The sequence below is a fragment of the Pieris rapae genome, chromosome 10, assembly GCF_905147795.1.
Source record: "Pieris rapae chromosome 10, ilPieRapa1.1, whole genome shotgun sequence".
Classification (NCBI taxonomy): domain Eukaryota; kingdom Metazoa; phylum Arthropoda; class Insecta; order Lepidoptera; family Pieridae; genus Pieris; species Pieris rapae.
Genome location: NC_059518.1, coordinates 2112807 through 2134005, shown reverse-complemented (window position 1 = coordinate 2134005; position 21199 = coordinate 2112807). Strand labels below are relative to the sequence as shown.

The 21199-nt window shown below is 32.3% G+C and overlaps 1 protein-coding gene across 1 annotated transcript in view; it reads right to left on the bottom strand.

The window, feature by feature from the left end:
* Window positions 1-21199, bottom strand: part of LOC111000155 (mucin-5AC) — a 39888-nt gene that overhangs the window by 5265 nt on the left and 13424 nt on the right. The window contains exon 2 of the mRNA XM_022269513.2: window positions 13932-14033. The gene's annotated coding sequence lies outside the window, so the exon portion shown is untranslated. The remainder of the gene's footprint in view (window positions 1-13931; window positions 14034-21199) is intronic.

Sequence of the window (21199 nt, the reverse complement as noted above, 5' to 3'; positions counted from 1 at the left end):
TACAGCACACTTCGCAAGAGCGATTAAATATTACAATGAAAAATGATCCACTTTTTACAAAGTTAATAGCTTAGGAAGTAGGTTGTAATTGCCTTAAGATATATGAACTAAATATATGAGCTATTATGTAATTTGAAATATATAGATCTGTATTGGCAATGAATAGAAAAAGTAAAGATCATATTGATTCTTAAGTGAAATTTGTATTACATTAATTGATATTTCTGTTAAATGTGGTTAAAAGTTAGTACAAATTGTTTATCAACATATTAAATGCTTGACAACTAAGTAATATATATAATTATAGATATTGTGGACGCCTTCAGGTAGTGTAATTGTCTATGTGCGTCCTACTAGTTCTATAAAAATATGACGGCGAATTTTTGCTTTTATTGTATTAAATATACTCAAACTGTTATATTCTGACACCGTTAAGGTATTATTGTAAAACGTTTAATATATTGTTTAATTTTTATATTAAGTCGGATCAATACTGGAGCAATTTACTTTGTAGACCTTTTTTTCATGTTCAATATATGGAAATAAGATGAGTATCAGAAATACCTGTTAAAACCATATTCTCACTCTCTCTACATTTAAATTGTATAACAGATTAAAAAATTACGTTATTTTCGTAACTTGATCGAGTGCTTTACAAAAATCGTCAGCAAGAGAGTTAAATAGGCAAGCAAGAGAGACAAAACGGATGGCAAAATATGCCTTGTGTATTATGAAACCCCTAAAATCCTGAGGCCGAAAATGGTCGTCAAAAGAAAGAGAGTCGTCTGGAGGTTAACCAACCGCCGGATCGATTTCGATTAAGAGCGGAGGAGGCCCTGCTGCAGCTGAAAGCCAGCAATTGGCGTGAGGTGGAACAATACGAGTCTTGAAGTTTCTAGTTCTGGAGGCTAATTCACTGTTTAGGTCGCATAGCCAGCTGGGTGAGTTAATTAAAACACAAATTAGTAAATTATTTGTTTCGTAAACTGTAATAATAAAAAAATAATTATAAAAGTTCTTCATTCATGATTATATTTTCATTGTACTAACTTGAAATATTTGTGTTTAAACGCAATGAAAAATCTGTTACGATATTAAAGTTTATAAACTGCGAGGCGTGGTCGGACTGGTACCAGTGGACCGGCAAGAAACTGGAGCACTTTGACAATCGCTTATTAGGGTAAGAGTAATCGTTACGCTACACTTGTTTCCTAATATTATTGAACACTATATTTATTGGGTTACGAAATACACGTTGATAAATACAGTAGGTACACTAACAACTAGTAAGCGCTGTACTGAGTACTGTCTTTGGAAGAGATATACTTTGGGCGAACTATGCGTATGTCAAAATCCTATACATTTTTCATGTACGGGAGTCAGAGGCTGTCATGTTTCTGAATCTTTATACATTAGATGGCTAGTCTAGTCTTAGTCCAGTGCCTGTACTACGGAGGAACTGAGGTCTCGAGTTCGAAAAGGAGGTTGAAGAAATTATGAGATTTATGGAATAAAAAAAGGCATAACATACATATTTTGTGTCTCTGTTTTAGGTAGGAGTGGTATCAAGGAGTTAAAATATGGATTAAATGTTCTATATATTTTCGTAAAAGTTACAAAAAACGTACAAGGTTTACATCAAATTTCTGTTTATGTATCGTGAATACTTCTTCCTAATCGGCAAGTAGGTATACATATATCTATATGTGTCACACGACATCTAGTGTCAATTTTTGCCTTAGAAAGAAAAGTCCATCGGTCATTCAAATGTTTTTGGCGTTGAGGCCAAAAAAAATTGTATGTGCTAACTAAAACTACTTAACTACTCAGGATTTTAATATCAACGTTATTATCGAAGTTATTGGAGAGTTATGGTCTTTCTTCGACACTTTTATATATAGACAATATTTCTAATTAAAAGTACGAAAATGCGTGGGACATCTACAATATGTAGTAGTTATGACAAGCGAATCAGCAAATCAGAAGCGACAATACAATTGTATTGAAGAGTCGACCGATGCCTTGTAACGGAACGTCCGTTATGTCAGCAGACGAATAGCGGTCAGTGTGTTACAGCGTTTCATTCACAGAGTAAAAACTATTGAGGTCGTATGTACCCGAAATGTCATGCGACAATAGCTGTTATACTATATTATGGCTATTGTTATATTGATAAAAGTTCTATACATTATTTATTAATATTTTAAATGTATTTTATTACAGAATAAACGAGTTTCGCTCTCCTAACATAAGCCTACCTTTAAAGTTCATTACAGTTTCTTTTATAATTAAATTTCGCTGGCAAGCTAACTCAATTATTTACTCATAAGTTCCTAAGTTTTCGACTTTTCAAATTCATCTCTAAAACGCCCTTGATTTGAGAACTGGCAGTAAATTTAAAATTAGATTCATTTAATATTACTATTTTTGACGTTCATAAGTGTACATTATGTTACCTATATGAATAAATAAATTTTGACTTTGACTTTATTATTGTAATGTATCTATACTCAACTATTATAAAATTTTATTTAAAAACGATTAAACGTTATAATCTACAATATCAAATTAGTGCCGATTTAAAATCGATCGTTACTTCCGTATCCAAATAAGTCCAACAAAGGTTTAACAGATGTTATGATATGAAACCAACGATCACATAACGTCTTAAATTTAGATTACATAACACGGACCAAAAAATCGTTCATCTAGATTTTATTAATATGGAGTTTTATATAGACTTATCATATATTTAAATGTATTAATTATAACACAATAAACGCAATGAAATTGTTTTTTATTCAAATCTGATTTCGTTTGTTTAATGTTAAATTTCAGTTTTATGATATATTGATACATGAAACAGATACTATAGGTAAGTCACCTATAGTATCTGTTTCATATACATATATTGTTTAGCTATGTAATCTGTTTTGGATTTTAAACTGTCTAAGGGCCCGTTTCACAATGTATGGATGGATAATATATAGCTAGATAATAATAGCGCTATCTGACAGTCGTGAAACGCAAAAATACTGTTTATCCTATCAATAAGTAATAAACAGCTTATTAGGAACTTATCCGAACATTGTGAAACAGACCCTTAGTGTTTTGTTTTGTAATATGTATGTTAGCTGTAAGATGTCAAATAAATAAATAAAAAGAAAAGTGTTTTGGTTTCAATTTCCCGAAAAACATAACTTAATTCAAAATGCAACAACAACATTCTTATGAGATTCTGTTCAAACTTCAGGCCTGCCCAGTGCAGACACTTTTTTAAAATATAATAAAAATCAATTAATATTTTTTGTTTGACAGACATATATTTTAAATATTAAAAGAACAGCATTAACCTTGCATTTTAAAATATTTCGTAAGCGAATTCGTAACAAATTCTGAAGTATCACGTAACATGAAAAACAATGGGTCGCCCACGTTTAGGACAATTACTTTTATTGTGACCTATGGCGGTAAGATATCAGTGCTTTATTAGGTTTAGGGCGATGTTCATACACAATATAACTACTGGTTTAAAAGTATAAACGTAGTGTGTCAAATCATATTTAGAAAAGGTTTTCTGTTTAAATTCAAATCACTTTACTAAAAAGTTTTTGTTAGTAATAAAAAAGCACAAATAAATTAGTGGCAAAATTAAATGTTAGTTATCATTATATTTTCTCCTGATTAGTGTTTGTATATCGGTCAGGTAAAATTTAGGCGTATGATAAACAAACAAATTCTTTATCTGTCGTAAATAAAATCAAATTATTAAGATGAATAAAATATAATAGTTTTATATTTTATATTGATATGCATTTGTCGCATTCGTGACATAAATAAAAAAAAAACAAATCTGGTTGTAATTATTATAATTATATTCTAAGAAATAAACAAATGATAAGAAAAGTGACAACTTTTTTACGTTCTAAAATCAAGTGCCTCAGATAGATAGTTATTTTATATTTATTCCACACTTAGTTTCACAAAAGTATAAAAGGATGTAGATAGATTACATTTTTTCTGACCGTTTGAATTTAAACGTCTGTGAACTTGGTATTAAATTTTCTCAAATACTGATTCACGTTCCGATTATGCTTATCACTTGTCGCAGCCGCCTACGCCCGAACATTGTTAGTTCTTAAGGCCGCAGGAATTTTAGTAAATCATCTTGTTACGACATAAACTTTATAAGGAAAACGGAAAGTTGGGCGAGCCAATTTTTAATACTACTCAATTATAATATAACTTTAGGCTTTCTTGATCAAGTTTAAGATATTTATTTAGTAGCACGAAAAATCATTTTACATAAAATATAATTTATAAAGAAATAAAAATAAATACATCAGTATCGTTACAATCTGTTACATGATCATCTGTAGGTGATCTTGTGCCTGACACACACTGTGTAAGAGAGCCAAGTAAGTGAGTCGATTGATGGGGATCGATTTTACGACCTCCGGGTTGGTCTCAGGGACAACTGATGTCACAGTCTCACGATGAAGCCACTAGCCCATCACTGCTGCATTAATACTAATATAATGGAAATAGTGTTCATATAGAAAGCCTTTGGGATTAAGAAATCAACGTCACGCTTTTTTCCCATTACATTTATTGCGAACCAATTCGCATACAAAAGCTAATAAATTAGAAATTCTATATGGTGGTATTGTTAATGTTGGTGTCAAGTTGCCCATGATTCGAAGGAACAAGAACATTGTGTAGATACTATGACGAATGCATACAATAAGTATTATTGCATTGGGATGCATGTTATTGACAAATCACATGTTTACATCGTGCCACCTGCAACAGGATCTGCCGCATTTAGTTCTAAATAACATTACATAGATGAAAGTGTTTTTTCTCTCATACAAGATTGAATGCTTGTTGAGTGATTATTTCTTGTAATACTTGAAAGCCCACTTTGAAGAAATAATGTTGAACATTAAGGGACATCTTTCTGGAATTTGGTGTACAAACAAAAAGAAATAAATAGTCCTAGTTATCAATTATTTAGTTAAATTAAACATAATTTATTTAATACCTCCGACGACAATACAGTCGATGAGTTACGTCCAGCGTCAACGAGCTCGCATTCCCCGCTTACTAGTTACTATCCATTTGTTTTTTTGCCGGAGAGAAAGTATAAGGGTAATATCATTCATTTAAAAATGTAGCAATAGGCTATCGGGTAATTTTATAAAATCACAATATAAGTTTTAATATTTTTAGTAAATTTTGGCCATCTCTCCCTAATCGGCAGCTCATGTTTGAGCGTCATGGTCATCAAGGGTCTGGAGCGGACTATCTGTTTCCAACGGTTTCTTACCAGCGGCTTTCTTACGATGATGTACATTGAGGACGATGAGTATTTCACGTTATCGGTCCATCTGGTTGAACGGCCACGTGATCGCTTTGAATTACCACGATCAAATTCTCATTGCTTCTGCGCATCGTATGGCCGTAATAAGATACAATTCTCTGTAGGATTATTGGCTATATAAGCTGTAAATAGATGACTAGGACTCAACTGTTCTAGGTTAAAGTTGAACAAGTGGGTAGACACAACGTTAAGCTATTATTTAAGCAGGAAGTTAATTGTTAGCAACGTGGGCGAGGAGTGCGTAATATTAATTGTTAAGTACTGGGCTGTCTGCCGCCTCCAAGAATTCCTTATTTCCTTTCATTGGCGTTCATTGAATTTTTTTGTCGTCTACTACGGATGTCGCATCCTTGAAATTTAATCGAGAAATGGTAGTTTTTTTATCAAATATATTTCATGTTGGTTCTTGTTGATACTGTTACGATGACACGATACGATATGATATTTGACAAATGATAGTTGACACTTGATTCGTGTTTGTACTACATCTAACTTAAATTTTAGTGTTTGTGTGTTATCAAAATCTTTTCTTGAAATGTAAAGAGACATGATAATACCCCATTTCTCTCTCTATCCTATTATCACACATATTTACAACAAAAATAGTTAGTACCTAGTTTATGCTTAGAGATGTCAATAAATTAGACGTAAGCCTACATAACGTTTATTTTTCATTGCTTCATATTTTACGAAATATACGGTCCACTGGCATTTAGTATTTGTGATTGCTTCATAATACTATTATATAATGTAGGCAGAAGATCATTTTATCGTGATGTACTGCATGACCTTTGTTAGACATACTAACAAGGCTTTTAGTGTTGAGCATGTATGGAATTATAGTCTTTAACATTATCTAAAATATATGCCATTAATTTTGTTTTTTATTCATTAACATAGTCAACTTGTTTAATAAAATGTTTCTCATAACCCTTTACAATGTAAAAGTAAAATATCTTGTATTAACTCACAAGTATGTTATACAATTCTTCATACTTTTAAGACAATGCAATACAACTACGATTTTTAGACATATTATAATAGTTAAATTATAAAATTAAACTACAAATATTTTCTACATTGACAGTTTACACTTGATTCATTTTTTGGTGTTATGTGTTCACTTCGACACTTAAAATGTCAAGAAAAATAAGATACGTATTATTCATATAACATAGATATAAAGAATAAGCTTTTTATAACAAAGATATAGCTTTATTCACCTTCAAAACCAATGCAAATTATCCAAATTGTTTTGCAATTAATTATTAAGAAGCTTAAATGATTCACCGTGAACAAACTCGAGCTAAACTAACAATTTCGTCACGCAATAAAATCCTGATGTATGCATCAATCGTGTATTGATCTATTCAGGTAGTAATTATCTTTATAATGAATGTAATAAAAACGTATAGTGTCATTCAAAGGTTTGATATTCATAGATTTTGCCGCATCTTTCCCATGACCTTTCGTTTCTTGGCCGTCTGAAGTAATCGTTGTTTCTGGTTTGTTGTCTCAAGATTTTTGATCGGGCTTTTTATTTCCATGATGGAAATAATATTTACGATTGTGTACAAAAGTGCGTCGACTTCATCTCAAAGACTTAGGATGGACTTTACGAAAGTTTAAAATATTTGTATACATATTGATGTATACAAACCATTATTGTTTTTTTTCAATTCATCTCTATCATCAGCTCCATCATCAACTTTCAATACCATTTGGTTTATTCTGTTGCAAATTCTCTTATGTTTTGAAGTTTTACATACAAATATATATCGTAACTTTTGTATTGTCGTTAATTTGTAAATTCAATAGTTCTCGTATTTGTACAATAACTATGTAATTATAGGTACCTATAGTTCGTGGTAGAGTTCTCGGACAGCCGGGTAATAATATATTTCTTCCCACCTATTAAAAAAAAACTTCATTGTGTTTCATTTGTTTTCACCTGCAAGATACTGAATAAAATATCATATAAATACTTGGGCGGTTGCTGGGAGTACCAATAGAGACAACAATGGAGAAAGCAGTTCGATAAGTCGACATCTTGTCACTTGTCGGCTAATCTAGTTATCTCACACATGATCGATGTATAGAGTAGTTTAGTGTGTTACTAGTAAATGATAGTTTATTTGGTTTTTAAACGTGCGACCCTGAGGAAGAACATTCAAATTACGGTGTACCAATGTACTTTCTTTTCTATATGCGCAACACTCCCTACGGTGGAAGAAAATCGTAAGGAAACTGGCATGCATTAGGGGGGCGGCCACATGATGCGGTAAATTTGCGGTGCGGCACCGCTCCAGCGCCGTCATCCTACAAACAAATTACTATACCATGTCACGCACGCGGCGTCACACCGCAAGGGCGCGGGAATTGTGACCTGCGAGGCGAGGCGGGGAGGGGTAAAATATATTTCGACATCACAACGCCCGTGTGGCACTGAAATAATTGCGCTGCGGGACCGCACCGCATCGTGTGGCCGCGCTCTAAGACGGCGTGTTTCGGGCATAGAAGAATATGGCCAAGAATAGAGCTAGATACACCCGATTGATGCTAAAACTGTTTACCGATTTGTGTATAACATCACAATTTAGTAGCTTTCAGGATGTTTATAACACCAGTGAAGGGCGTGTATGCAAGTTTTTTGCATTTGACTTTCAAGTATACATTCCCTTGTAAATGATTGTTAACATAGATTTTACATTTTATGTGGTCGCAGGAAATAGCAAAGACAAGGTATTTATGGATAATTACTGTGTAGGATTAATTGATTTTCTTGATTTGGATTGCGTATTTTTTTGCGCTGTAAATAGTTGACGATATTGAACAATTTAATAGTAACAAATGAAAGAGTACTGTAATAAATAAATAACTAAAATTAGTAATATAAAAAGATTTAAAATTAATTTCGATCGATCCATTGGTTTAATAAGTTTCATTAGACCAAATGAGCGTTAGAGCAAGTTCCAGTTGGAGAGGCACCTTTACTCTAGGTATTCTTATAAATGTTATAATATATAATGAATCAATCAATTTTGATTATATTTTAATGCATCTGCAATCAGTAGGCTTGGCTTTAATTAGAATTAATGAAATGATGGCAATTAGGGAATGCAAATCCAATATTTTTTATTTCACTCCGTAGAACCAAATATTTAACTAAAAAGTTTTCACCTCAAACTTATACCAATATCACCCCTACAATCGGAAATTAAGATGAAACATTATAACTACGTGACACATCTGTAACCTAATTACGTGATTTTGAATTTGGAATGCAAAAAAAGGAATTACAACGCTACTTGCTCTACGTGAATACAAATTTTGATACAGTTTTACGTAATAGAAAAAGCGGTTAGAATGCGTTCTTGCGCAACGCGGCCGCGTGACGGCGCGGGCGCAATGCAACTAGTTCCAGAATGTGACGTCATAATAACAAACAGACATTATCTTGTCGGAAAACATGATGCTGCTAATGATAGGTAGGATCTGATGGGAATATGACAGGTAAATGCTGAGAGGTCTGTCGTAGTAGGAGGCTATTTAAATTGTATCTAAGGTCTGTGGAGAGTTTAGTCAGTATAGAGGTGGTTGTAGGGTTCGCAGGGCACAAAAGGGGATGGTGGGATTTTTTAAAATTAACAATATTAAATGAAAATTTGCGCTAAAGCGGGACCCTGATCAAATAAAAAAAACAAAATTAATAAGTATGCCTTTCATTCAGATAAACTTCTTAGGTACACATATAAACACAAATACTTATATACATACTAGCGGATCCGACAGACGTTGTCCTGTCTATACGTCTTTAATTTGAAAATTTCAAACTTTTTTTAATAAGCTAAAACATTCTGGACCATTTTGATGAAAATTATTATTCAAATGTTATGACAATATCTAACGATCCAGCACATGGTCTACAATAACTCAATGATGACAAAACTTTTTTTTAATTTGATCGCAGCGCTAACTGTCGGGACAGACTAAAATTAAAATTCGAATATTATTTAAAATTTGACAGTGCGATGGTAGCGCCGTCTGTCGGATCCAATGTAAAACATTCCAAAATCAACAACTACTAATTAATTAAAAAAAACATTGTCCAGTGGACAAAATTGTGAATCTAAAACATTCTCGAATCTCCACGAACACACACAAAAAATTTCATCAAAATTGATCCAGTCGTTTAGGAGGAGTTCAGTCACATACACACGCACACAAGAAATATATATATTAAGATATAAAAATAAATGATTAATATACGGGTAACTTATGAACATAAAAAAAAATATTGCTTCTAAATTTACATTTACTACTCATCTCAAATGTAGGGTGTAGAACGGACGAGATGAACTGACAATAAAATCTTCTTTTAAACCGCCAAAATTTGTAGATAAACCTGATGAATTATTAGGGCTACAGATTTGGGGCAAGTACCTACACTTGTAACAATTATTGTTGTTTTGTGGGAATCGAATGGGGAACAACAGTAAATAAGAAACTCGTTTTTACGTTAATCTTGTTGATTTCGTGTCCTCATAAATAATAAAAATAAGTAACTAAAATAACTTCGGACAACTTTTACTTTGCAAGACTTCCTGTTCTAAAAATGTTAATCGACATATTATTTCTTAATCTGTATTGAAATATTTTAAATCTGTATTTTATTAATTTATATGACAATAATCAAACATAATAAATAGGAGAGAATGGCAATTTATGGAACCAAAATCTATTATTATTAAACAAAACCTGAATGTATCTTGCCAGGAAATCAGGAATATCTGATTAGTTTGAGGAGTTTTTTGGAGAGGCAACTGAAAATGGAAAATGGTTTCCGAGACTAATCTGGGTTTATAAGTAGCTTTATTATTGCCCTTGACATTTGTTTATAGTCTGCGCTCGCGCATAGCAGACCTTTACGAAGTATTTGCACTTCACACAAATTGAAGCGATTAAAATTTATCAATGTTTTGTTAAATATGTTACTTCAAGGAAATATCGGTCTCATTATATTTGTTATTGATTCCAAAAGTCTTTTAAAACGTTTTTTTCAAGTAGAAAAAGATTTTATCATGTTCTAGGTAATGCCTTCAAAAGACCTTTGTAACCCCCTTCCGAGTTATACAGAGTTTCGCAAAGCCATCCACAAAATTATTTGGTGGTGTTATAACAATATAATACATAGTATATTTCTATACTATACTAATATGTCTATGTTACAAGCTATCTTTTCTAAAATATAAAACAATTATAGTATACAAAAAATGTTACAACAAAAATATACAATACATATACTAGTATTTCTTTTGCTTATTGTAAGAACAAACAATATTAGCAGCGAAATCGCGGATTCAGCATGCATAAGCTTTCTTTAAAATTGACAGCCTATTACCGAATATATCTAGCTGCAAAGCGAAGAATTCGAATGAGAGGTGTTGAATATTAAACAAAAATAGGGTAATAAAACAGTTGGCATTCAATATTATATTCACGTATTTCGACTGAATGTAACAATTTGAATATCATTATTACGGTGTCATTAGTAAACATTCGTTTCACGGTGCGCCAACACAGTGATTGATGGGTATCGATTTTATTGCAAAATATTGCAAAAGCAAACGAAATCTTGTGGGCATTATGAATATATAATGAGTTCAAGTTTAACTACCAACTGTCACGATAGTAGTACCTATACATATGGATTGGATTATATTTACATGTGTAGTAAAACATTAAATTAGTAACTAGATTTTACCCTCTTTTTTCCGCGTGGAAACAGTAAAAGACTTAATGATTTATAATTGGGATTTACGCTAAGGTAATTTCTGACGAATCTGATTTGTATTCTTTTATATGAAAAAACCCTTCAGAAGAATACAGGGGCAGGGGTTCCCTGATGTTAAATGCCCATGGACACCGGCATTGCCAGAAGGCTCGCAAGTACGTTACCGGTCTATTAAGGATTGGTACAATATTTTGTTGAAAGTCGAATTGGATTGCAAATACTTTAGTGATGCGTGGCAAAAACTGCTTAAAAAATGCTCATTTTGTTAAAATCCTATTAAACGTGTCGATTTGGGAACATAACAGTTAAGACGTCTAGAAATACTATGTAGAAATTTCTCTACTATATTCCATTTCAATTACCGTGAATGAAGAAAACTGCATTAAAATGTGTATGCAACCCATAAAGCTAAAATATCAAAGCAACTATATCACGTAAATATTATCGATTTTTTTATCGGTATAAAAAAAAACAAAACAATTAAATTTCCATTCTTGGAGATAAGTAATCTTTTCATTAGATGTTTATCTCTTTTAGGTAAAGAATTTGAGAGGTAGGTCGATAATACATACACTACGAATATACAATTATGTAAAGATTCAACTAGGCGCCTGGTAGATAGTACCGGTGACCCTAGTTCTTTCCTCGCTCAACGAATAAGTATCGCAAGGAAATGCTGCCAGCGTTAAAGATACACTGCCACACGGAACAAAACTTTTTAAATATGTTTCAATTGTCTTTTCATTAATTTTAATTATTTTTATGTAGGTGAAGAATTGTAAATACTATATATTTTTATTATGTTTGTCTTAGCATTTATAGTAACAATCCTTTTTGAATCGAAAATTTTTTCTAATATGTTTTGTTTTTATTGAATTAGTAATTGTTAAAATTTCTATATATTCGTTAGAATATCTAGTTAAGTTCTAAGTCAAGAAAAAAGTTGTTAATTGGAAACTTACAAGCCTATATAATTTTAAATAATAAACAGTTCTTAAATAATTACAAACGCATTCCACGAATTTCGAAATCTTAGCAGTATAAAAAGGTACTTTATAAAGCGGAGACAAATTGTAGGTATAATAAAATATGTCACAGAGGTGAACAAGTCTGGCGCCTCCAGAGTTATCGTTTCATGACCAATATATACCATTATCGGTTTATAAAATTAAATTGTTACATTGAATGTTATATAATAACGTGCGACTCTCATCCCTGGGGTCGTATGTTCGATCCCCGGCTGTGTCGACGGTGTGTTAGGCAAGGTTGATCACCTACCTGGCTATTAGAATTGGTCACGGATCTGATACAGAAATTTGCGGCCCAGACCACATTGTATAATGGTATATTTATAGTATAAGTTAACAATATTTCTGACAGACCATTACACTATTAACTTAAAATTATAATATACACACATTTTACGGATTTAGGTATTTTTTTTTAAATTTTGTAACCGTTCCGAATGTTTTCAGCAGTAGTAAGTAGTGAGGCTTAATAGAACCGATATGTTTATTAAAAAAAATGAAATAAGATTATATACAGCGAAATACTAGAGCCGACTGTAGTCTAAGCTATACAATGGTAGCTAACTTAAGATCATCGGCCGACATTGCAATTAACAAATTGGCAGTTTCATTGTTCTTGCATTGTTTAATTTTCTTTTCGTGTTTCATAATATTTAATTAGTTCAGTGAGAAGTGTAGTTGCAGTCGCATTAAAAACGTGACAATCTGTAAATTTGTAAGCCAGTTCTCGCTCGTAATATCAATTTGTTTGTGGCCTTGGCACACAAGTTAGTTTCACTCAACGAAATGGGGGCATAAGTTTTTGTTCATACTTCAAGTAAATCTAGTAAGTCCAGGTATACGCGTCATTACCGTTCTATGCAAGATCTTGGGTAATGCATTTTTAAGCAATCTTTCTGTCAATAGGCGTTATTTCCACAATCAAAAATAGTAAGTGTTGAAAAGTTAACAATGTCTACAGCTAGTCTAGCGAGGAGTGCTTTAGAATGATGGTGTCTGATAAAATTGTTTATAGGAACTGATCTGACCTGAACATAGAAATTGATATATTGAGCAGGGTCGGATTCTAAATTTTTGGTAGACTACTAGAATCAATGTAATTGTTACTAGATTAATTGAAAGTCTTGTAAACAGCAATACCATGAAGATAGAGTTAAACTATTAACATAATTTTAATGACGTCTCATATTGTGCAATTAACTTGAAACTAGTAGTTTATAAACTTATTATGACTGAACGTAATCCATATGTTGAAATCACACATACTTCCTCTTCTAAACATATTGATATAATGTATGTGGCTATAGATTGCAATATAGGGGTTCCTCAGGGGAGCATACTGGACACATTACTGTTTCTTTTGTACGTTAACACATGCGTTCTTCATGCGGATAATCCTGTCTGAAGATACCGCCCGTAGCCACAAATCGTTATTTAATGAAACAATAGAGAATATCACGGAATGGTTGGATAAAATGGCTGTGGGTGCCGGCATGTTGATCCATGATGTATTTAATAAAATGTTACGCCATGTCTATCAAAGGGAAAGATGGTTGAATTTTAAGGGCATGGTGGCTTTCTAATTTGTTCTTACTATTAGACGATCGTGAGTGTTATTTTTATAATTTATCAATCTGACTGCACCACTATCTTGGCAAATAAACGTAAATTATTATACTCATTAATCGATATAATATCGTATCTATGTTAAAATAATTCGATTTACCTCACTATGCGATGTGCAGCAGCGTCTGCTAAACGGTACTGTGTATTGAACCCCTCATAATGGCGCTTTTTCTGTATCAAACTACGGAGCTGAGTCCATGGCCTGTAACAAAATACTTATTGTTAATCTTATCAGATGATCTGATCAAAATTAATAATGACTTAGTGATGGCTATTAATTTATTGAATCAAAGAGTTACGTACAATCTAACATTGTAATAATTTTATAGAACATAGCACTAGAGGTGAAATCAATTATGTAATGACGGAAAAAATTAAAGAAATAATTAATCAAATCAAAACTAAATCGGAGGCACCTTCAGTATCAGAACTGTACAATGACGCCTTTCATACAATAGTTGAAATCTAAACGGATGCCAATGCCAAACTGTCAAATTAAATAAGTACAAAAGACAAGTATAAAATTCAATAGAAAAGAGAATCTTGAATAGAGAGTTTTGTTGCTATAATGTTGGAAAATTGCCACAAAAGAATGTAAGATGTGGTCACCATATTGAGAATAAATTAAATCTTGATCAATACAAAAACGATACAGCTATTCAACTTATTCACACATAATGTATCATTAGTTACTATTGCTATAGAGTTCTGACATTTTATAGAAATTACACAATATAATAAAAAGACTTGTAATTGGATATTTATCCACGCTTGTTATAAAAATTTTTTAGTTAAATAATCTCTTGGAGATTCAAAAGTAGTAATATTACTAGTGAAGACCAATTACTTATGACAATATTAGCAAACCTAGGTGTCGTAAGTTGAACGTGAGGAGAAAATACTAAAAACAAAAGACAACATGATGTGTTTCGTTTTATTGTAATTGTTCAACGTACGCTTTGGATTTTTTATTGAATGTGAAAACATATGCAACATAGGTAAAATAGATTTTCAGAGGAACACATAGTGAAAATCTTCCTAGGTTTATTGAATTTTTATCAGAAGAGATAATTCAATTCATAACGCTTCACATATTTTACAAATTTATTCGAACTACTTCGTTGGGTAGAGAAGTTACTAAGGTATCTAACCTTCCATTTATGATATTTAAAATAAGAGGTCATGTTATAGGTCAGGTTGACACAGGATGTTAAGAAATAAATTGGTGATTAATGCAGATTCTCATACCATTAGGTCATAATTTGAAAACTATTGAAGACGACCTTTAAGTGTATTACTGGTTTACCTGGGCATATTTCAAAATAGCATTGCATATATATAATTAATTTGGTTCGGTAAGTTCGTTGTTTGACACGGCATTTTTGATATTCGGGACAAGGTGACCCGCCTTTTGACCCAAGACAAATGTTGTTTCGCCGGGAAATTAATCTAGGAAATACACATTATTTATTATTCAGTAGCCTAAGTAAGTGTATTGTGAACTTTTGTGAAATTCCTATCTGTTATTTACCATGTTTAAAATGCAATAAAAACTATTATTCTATTATCTATATTGTTTTATTTATCTATCTAACTATACATATTTAGATTTCTGATTTTTTTTCTCAAAGTACACAGTTTTCATTACGAGGTAAGGTACAAAAATTGTGCTCCCACTAAAATATATTTTCTATAGTTCTTAATAATGTATTTCAATTAAGACCATAATAAGGCACTTTTAAAAGGCAAAAATACAATGTAAAATTAAATTTAAAAAAGAAAGAAATTTTTTTTTGCCTCTTCTAAAAGGAAGCTTCATATGGAGAAGAATGGGCAAGCAATTCCATACTTCTATGCTCTTTAAAATGTACAATATTTTGTATACCTACATTAACAGTCCATCGAGTATTGCCAGCGAATTGTCAAGATCCTTTTTTTATAGAATAGGGGGGCAAACGAGCCTACGGGTTTGCCCAAAAAGGGCATAGACACCCATTTTCAGTGGGTGCGTTGCCGGCATTTGAGAGAGGAGTACGCTCGAATTTCGAACAGTTGGAGGTCGTATATCTCAGGGAAATCTCCCACCGGGAGTCGATGCCACAGTTCGCTAGTTCTGTGGAATCAGATCTTTTTTGAAAACGAGATCCTAGATGGCATTTAGTACATTGACTTTCTTTTATCTAGTAACAAGTTATCTTTTCACAATGTCAAAATGTCAGTTGTCCAACAATTTGCACCTCGACAGTCTTAGGTCACCGCATAAATGTGTTGCATGAGAATGTTAATAGAAATGTTGTCAAATGCCACCTAACTGGTTTTTACGTATTGCCTAGCCTCCGAATTCACACGTCATCTTACAAACATATGATACTGAAATGAAGAAGAAATTATTTAAATTTACCCATCCAAAGGTCAAATAAAGGACACACAATTTAAGGTTAGAAGGCTAAACATAATAAACGTAAGAGTATTTTCTGCAACTTCTATTTTAATCTCTTTGGAGTCGATACTCTTGGGTGCGTTCAAGTGCACAGAAGCTAATTAAAGATTTAAGTTGGTGCCTGGTAGATAGTAGAGCTGATGATTTCCTCCAGTGAGAAAATACTGCTAGCGTTAAATCTTTTTAAAATTGTTTTAATTTTCTATGTATTTTTTTTACTATGTAGGTCAATAATATTGTAAAAATCATAAATTTTCGGATTGAAGGTAGATACTGAAAGTGTGCTCCAACTATAAAGCGCTCTTCGTGATCAAATATGTAATCATAATTCATAGATTTAAGTGCAAATGATAGTATACAAGAATTTACTTGTTCTATTCTTGTTAAGCAAATTTGTTCAAGCATAATAGTTTATATTGTCTTGTACATACATAATTGATATTTTAGTAGAGATTTGAACCTTAAACCTCGAATCCTTTAGGCTACTGCTTAAAAGGAGTATTAAGAATATCCATTATCTGCATGAGCACACTCCACACATACTAACACACCCTAACGTACACACCTACACATACATAAACACATCGATTTATGTATTACTTAGTTAAATGTATATTTATTGATTTTTTTCCTTTCGTGATTGTATTTTTTTATATATGTCTCACCTTTGGCTACACCTTGGTTTTTAATTGTTTATAATCCATCTGTAATTAAACTGGTAGAAAGTACTTTAAGTGACAGTTGAAAGTAGAACATTTAAAATCTGTCCATTCAATTAATGAAATGTGAAAGCGTAGTAAATATTGACCACTGTTCGCAGGGGGCAAAAAATGTGCGTTTCAAGGTATTCAGCGGGGTCGCGCACTGCACGCTTTGGCCTTAAGAAAATAACCAGCAATTAATTAAGCTTTCAACAACACTGACGTGCATTCGAATCCTGGTGGCGCCAGTGGACTTCTTTCAATTACAACCACGTATTGTAATTCTTAAAAAAAAACAATTATTCACTTAAAGTCATCAACTTACTGGCAGCCTGCCAACGCGCAATGGAAAGGAGTATGCCTAACGTTAAAAATCTAACAGATTGAAAAACTGGGATTTAAGAGACATGACTAAAGTCGTGGACATTACTTCAAAAACAAGTAGACTTAAATGGAGATGGGCTGGAAACGACAAATGTAGTAAAATTACGACACAATAGGCTACATGGTACCCTAGGGAAGGCAAAGGAGTAGAGGAAGACCACAAAAAGATGGGAAGACATCATCAGACAAGTGGTAGGTGTGATGTGGAACAGGATGTTAGGCCAATTTCAACAAAGATATGAATGGAAAGAAATCATGCAAGATTCAAATATTAGAATAGTTTTTTTAACCTTCTAATATCTAATTTAATATAATGATCTTTGCGTGTGTACTTAAGTCGATCTGAATAAAGGGCTACATTATTATTATTATAATGGTAACCGCATGGTTTAAGTATTGTATTAAGTATCTAGTGATTGAAACAAAAAATATAAACATAGAAGCTTATCGAAATTATGATAGAACAAAGTATGAGAGTCATCACAAAAATTTCAAAGAAATATGTCTGCTCCATATCCCATTGAAAGGTTCACAACTTAAAACAAAAGTGTATTATGATATTATTATGAATAACTAATGGCCAACATAATTGTAAAAGTAATTAGAACTTGTTACAAGGTTGGGAAATTTATAAAAAATCATTCGTGGTGTTTTATTTAGCACATTATTAAGGTTTTGTATCGTCATTACCAGAAAATTTATCGCCATGAATAAATACGCATCCTATTACCCGCTATTCGTCATATACTATAACATACCAATTGTTCATGTTGGTCTGTATTAGTTGCACGTTGGTGGTCTGCCAACCTTGATGTAACAAGGTAATTGAATTTGGATTACACTTCATACTTAAAATTACATTAACAATACTTGTTTTATTCTATTTGAATTGAGACCGCTAAGTACCCATGTTATTTGCTGTTCTGGACCAATTCGTTACAGTAACAATCATTTTGAAAATTGAAGCCTTGAGTAACATTCACAACCTTATTGTATTGTAAATTAAAAAAAAAAATTGTTCTGTGCGTAAACCTTATTCGTTGCAAAGATTTCAAATTTAGAACACAATTTTCAACTTTCAAATTTACAACAAATTTTCCTAACTCTACTTTACTTACTTGAAAAATAGAAAATCTAATCATTTTTTTTTTAATATATATTTATTTTATTTCTCACAAAAACATATACAATAATTGTCATTCTTCTTTGGACCACTGCTATTGCTTAAGTGAGACTGATGTCTGTTAAAGGTTGTGCACCTGTGTTACAGGTCATCAGGCCTCCACCACTTCGGTCCGACAAAATGATTATATGTAAAGAATAGACAATTATATTAATTATAAGGAAACCACATGGTGTATGCGTGTGTGTTTGTGTATGTGTGTGTTTGTGTATGTGTGTCTGTGAATGTGTGTGTTCTGAATAATTGACGTAAAAATATTGCACAATCATACTCCAAATAATGATTAACTAAAATTTACATAAAATTTGTGTCAACTTTATACTCAACTATTTAGTTATGATAAGCATTTTCTCGGTAACCTCATAGTTTAAGTCCAATAGCCACAGTGTAACCGTCTTCTTGCACTCATTTTTTGTTAGGGGATATATGGAGAGAGAAGTGTTGACTTTGTTATATAAGTAATCACCCAAAAAACAGAAGAATTTTTGAGCAAAGCTTGTGCGAAAGGGTTTTGTATGGCACAGTGGATTTTTTCTACGCTTATTATCATTGAGGTGTGGGTCATATTTGAGAAGTGAGTGTTTGCGCAGTATTGTGGCAAGAATGAAGATTTGACGAACAGTGAGAACCTTCCAATGTTTGTAAGTCTCTGCCGTGGGATACATGAACGGAAGGAAAGCGCTTACCTTGAGAATAGCTCTTTGAGCTCTTTCTACCTTCAGAAGTTGTGTTTTTGCGGAGCCACCCCATGAAGATATATACAATAGCCCAGAATGGATTGACATAGTGATAAGTAGACGGTTTTTATTAATGTGTGATTAGCAATGTGCCTCAAAATTTTGAATATATAAATCAATTTTCTAATTCTACCGGTCAATAGATCAATATGAGCTTGAAAATTCAGGTTGCTATCTAGCATGACACCTAAGTATTTCAAGGTACTTGTGGAGGTAAGTTTTGGACATCCGCATTGCACTTTGGTTAAACAGATCCATGTACTATTTGCGATTTCGACCATCAAAGTTTCAATTTTTTGTGTCTATAATATAAAATGTTATTCCGGGACCGAGTGGAAGTGACGTATTAGGGACGGCTTTTATTTTGATTGACCCGTTTCTTATTTGAGTTGTATGTTGAGTTTAAAACGTTATATTGCTCACCAGCGCCGGATCCCGTCCAAAGGGTTGAAGAGAGTTTGTGGGACACCAGCTACAAATCAGCAATCAGTGTCGTTTGAAATATCAACTTTAAGACTATGTTTTATCATAATTTTCATAATCAATCATCAATTTTCATTTGTTATTTAATTATAAATAAAAATATGTAAAATATCTAAGTGTTTAACTTTGCTTGTTACGTCTTTTTACATTCTTAATAAAGCATACATGATATGCAACCATTATTCATATCTGCCTCTTGGAGACTGGTAAAAGGACATACCCAACCTTGGGGAGGTTGGGTGTGTCATTTTACTCTCAGAGAATTAGGTAATACTTATTTAATAGATAATAAACAGGATATATCAGCCAAATTCATGGGCTAATAGTATTACTAATTACATTAGGCGAATTGCATTTCGAAATTATAATCATTGTTCGAAACCTTGACGAAAGAATACAGTATGAATTCTTTGCGGTTCCGCATTCGAACAATACGTGTATTACAATTGTAATAACACTGGTAAAATTCACACCCAATATTCACAACTATGTTCAACTGAGGGATAGTATGTCTTCCGGAATTACGAGATATTGTTTTAAATTCGAAATTCATTCATTTCGTCAGTTAAATGTATAGTTTTATTTTTTGCTGGTATTAGAATGTGCCCAACATATATCGAGTTTTAATGCATCCGGCTAACGTCAGTAAAATTACCAAACTTTTACTGCCACAGCCTCTTAAAAACAGTTAGACATGTGGTGAAGTAGGCAGCACGATCTATAATATTTTTACTTGACTCATAGTTTATCGCCTATATACACACAACACTCAGAATTTAAAAATACTGCATAAATAAAACGTAATTAATATAATTGTATAAGTTGGTTAAAATGCTATGTAATAGCATTCCCCCCCGTAGCCGTCCCCGAGTGCCACTCGTTCTTTTTTATTTATAGAATGTAACCGTTAAAACTCACTGCTAGTATACGATAGTGATATAGCTGGTATATTCAACTGTGGCATTACACGCACGATGTGCTTAATTATTGAACTAGACACACTCCGCGTACAATGGTAGCGTGGGAATGGCATTTGTGTGCGTCTCAACGCATCTTCGGTTACCTCACTACCGAATACGTAAGCTATAGCAATCGCGCCATGAAGCCTGTTGAGACACGTCTTAGTCACATATTTGTACGAAGATTATGCGTTACTATGCGGATATCTTTTAAAATGTATGCATACAATTAAAAAATCTGCTTAGCTTATAGGGATAAAATTGCTTAATTAATGAATATAAATAATAAATATATATTATATATATATATATATATATATATATATATATATATATATATATATAATATATATTTATTATGAAATAAAGGTTTTTAAATCAATTTCAAACATAAACTATTTTGTATTTAACATTTTTTTATGTTTTTTGTGTTAGAATTTTTAAGTAGTCAAATTGAACCTGACTTACAACAAGTAAGTTA